Raw genomic sequence first — 2,817 nt, forward strand, 5'->3', positions numbered from 1 at the left:
CTTCACTGGTATATAGTTGGTCACTGAAAAGGTTAGGAAATTTATTGTATCTAATAGAGTGGGAATGAGAAAGATCTCTTCTTTCCAAACCTCTGAAATCAACTTCCTTTCTCATTAAGCCACACAGCAATATCTCTCAGTTTTCTTCACTATCATATTCCAAGAGTGCAGTATAGTGCTGTCCCTCCTCAATGATCAGCTTGTTTGGGAGCTGAGATATATATATGTTGTAGAAGTTTAAGTGCTCATATACAATCTTTAATTTTTTCCATTTTATACAAAAATGTTGTGCTGGTTGAGAATAAAATTTATTTATAAATACAAATTTTAAAATTAAAAAATAGAAATATAACAACAGATGAGGAAGATTTTCCACCATGGAAATTCATGAAGATAGTCAATTAAGAAATAGAGACATTTCTAAGTACACCAGCAGAAGGAGTACATACACCAATCAATCAATCAATATTTCACTAATCATTTTCAAAGGACATAGTATGTCCTAGGACCTGTATGACAAAATATTAAAGAGTCCCTAGTGTCAGAGATCTCAGATTATCCTGGAGAATCTATGGAAACAGTCTCTGAACAAGAAATCTTATTTGACCTCAGACTCTCTTTAAGTTGTAGTCTAATTTTTTTCAGGCCCTTTGACAATTTTCCTTTGAAAATGTTGTTATATCAGATGCCATAATAATATAACAGAAAAGGGGATATCATTTTTTCCCTATTACTTGCAAAGCTATTGTTGAATAAAGGTGTAATTAAAACAACAAAGCCTACTTTAATATAAATAGCTATATTCCCAAACTAAATTCCTATGCACAGAAACACTGAGGTTATTTTTTTCAATTAAGAATCTATCTCTCAGGCAACAACATTTTTCTTTAATCTGAGAATACTTGGTTCACTCTCATTTTCTCCCCTTTTTTCCTTGAGTGTACATTTATAAAGAATGGCAGAATTGAAACTCTACTCTTGACTTTCTGAAATAGTTCTCTTCTTAGGGCAATGATCTTTCTCAATGTTCCCATTAGCTTCTTAGTATTTGTGTGTATTTGAGAGATCCCTTCCCTATGTGAGGCACTATCACATCTGAACTTGGTGATCAGAATTTTGAGACATGTGTCCTCAAATAGACTGGTGATGCTTTATAAACAGAAACTCTGAGAAGGTGTTTTTTCTGAGGTTTGGGTTTTTGGTTTTTGGGTTTTTTTTTTTTTTTACTGATTTACTATTCTCCAAAGATTATAGTGACTGACAGAACTGTTTCCTTGAAGTAGCTTTACTGGTGAACTTGGCAGTCTTATTTAATGCTAACTGAGTGAATTAAAGAATCACACTAAGAACTCATGGACTGGAGTGGAAGATATCTTTGAGGGCAGAGGCACTGTATTAATTTGTTGCTGACTGGAAGTGAGGATCAATCTTCGGAAAATGGAAGCATGGAAGAAATGATATGCATCCAGGAGAAAACCATCTGTCAGACCTTATATTAAGGAATCCATATTTAATCATACATTACAATTCTGCTGTCCAAATTCAATAATGTAATAGAGGTGAACTAATGTAGTCAATTTCTGGTAGGACCAATAAATTATCACATTGTATGGTTGGGAAAAAATTAATCATAGAAGTATAAAGATACTCCTGAGGGTAAATCTAGTGTAATGAATTAGAATACTGGACTTAAAGTCAGGAAAACATGAATTCAATCTTTCCAAAGACACTCATGAGATATGACCCTGGGGAAGTTCTTTAATCTCTCTACATTTCAGTTTCCACTATAAAATGAGAATGAAAGCAGAGCTTCCATCACAGGGTTGCTGTGAGAGTCAAATGAGGTAATGGATATTGTGTCTTGTAAATATGAAGGTATTTCATAATTGTGAGCTACTATTATTTCTGTTGTAGTTACATTTCCAGGAACAAAGAGGACCTGGAAATAATACTCTCTACCATGATGAAAGGAATTTAAGTGATCTCTAAAGTTCACTTGATATTTGATTGATTTTGTTCACTTGATAGCAATTCAAGGACATTTTTTTTGGTGAAGGTGGAACAAACAATATCTGTGGATTTGGCAATGTCTTAGCAGTTCATATCAATTACTGTGCCATTTTTTGTGAAATATTTCACTTTTTACTAAGGGGATTTAAAAATGGAAGTGACTTTAGAGATCATTTAGAGAGATAGGGAATATGTTACTATTCTCATTTGACAGATGAGCAATACAAAGACAAGAGAGATTAAGTGACTTACCAAAGGTCATGGGGCTAGTAAAGAACAAAGCCAGAACATGAACCCATGGCTAAGTATATGCACTATACCATGAACACTTTGAATTATTCATGTAAAGGCAATTTAAGTGCTCTTCAAATCATAGACTCTTTTCAAGGCAAAAAGTTTTAACAAACCATTTTTAATGCCTCAGCATGGGAAGGGGATCACATATTAGAGTCAGAAGGGACATCACAGTCCTCTAGTTCAACCCCTCTACACTCTATTTTAACAATGAGGAAATATTCAAATCCATGAGCATTAAATGATTACTTCATGATCGTATAGACAATAAACCTGTGTCAGAGCATCCTTTGAACTGAGATCTCTTGACTCTAGTACTAATGCTCTTTCCTCTGAGTAGTCTATGTAGTTGACATCAACCATAAAACAAAATAAAATTTATAAATACTCTTTAAAATTCACATGAGATAACTAATACAAAAATTAATGCCTAGTTTTTCAGATGAAGAAACCGAGACTGCGAGAAATTAATTAAGGTGGCTAAAATTACAAAGCAAATAAGTTTCAGATGTG

This window comes from Macrotis lagotis, chromosome 1, assembly GCF_037893015.1.
Source record: "Macrotis lagotis isolate mMagLag1 chromosome 1, bilby.v1.9.chrom.fasta, whole genome shotgun sequence".
Lineage (NCBI taxonomy): Eukaryota > Metazoa > Chordata > Mammalia > Peramelemorphia > Peramelidae > Macrotis > Macrotis lagotis.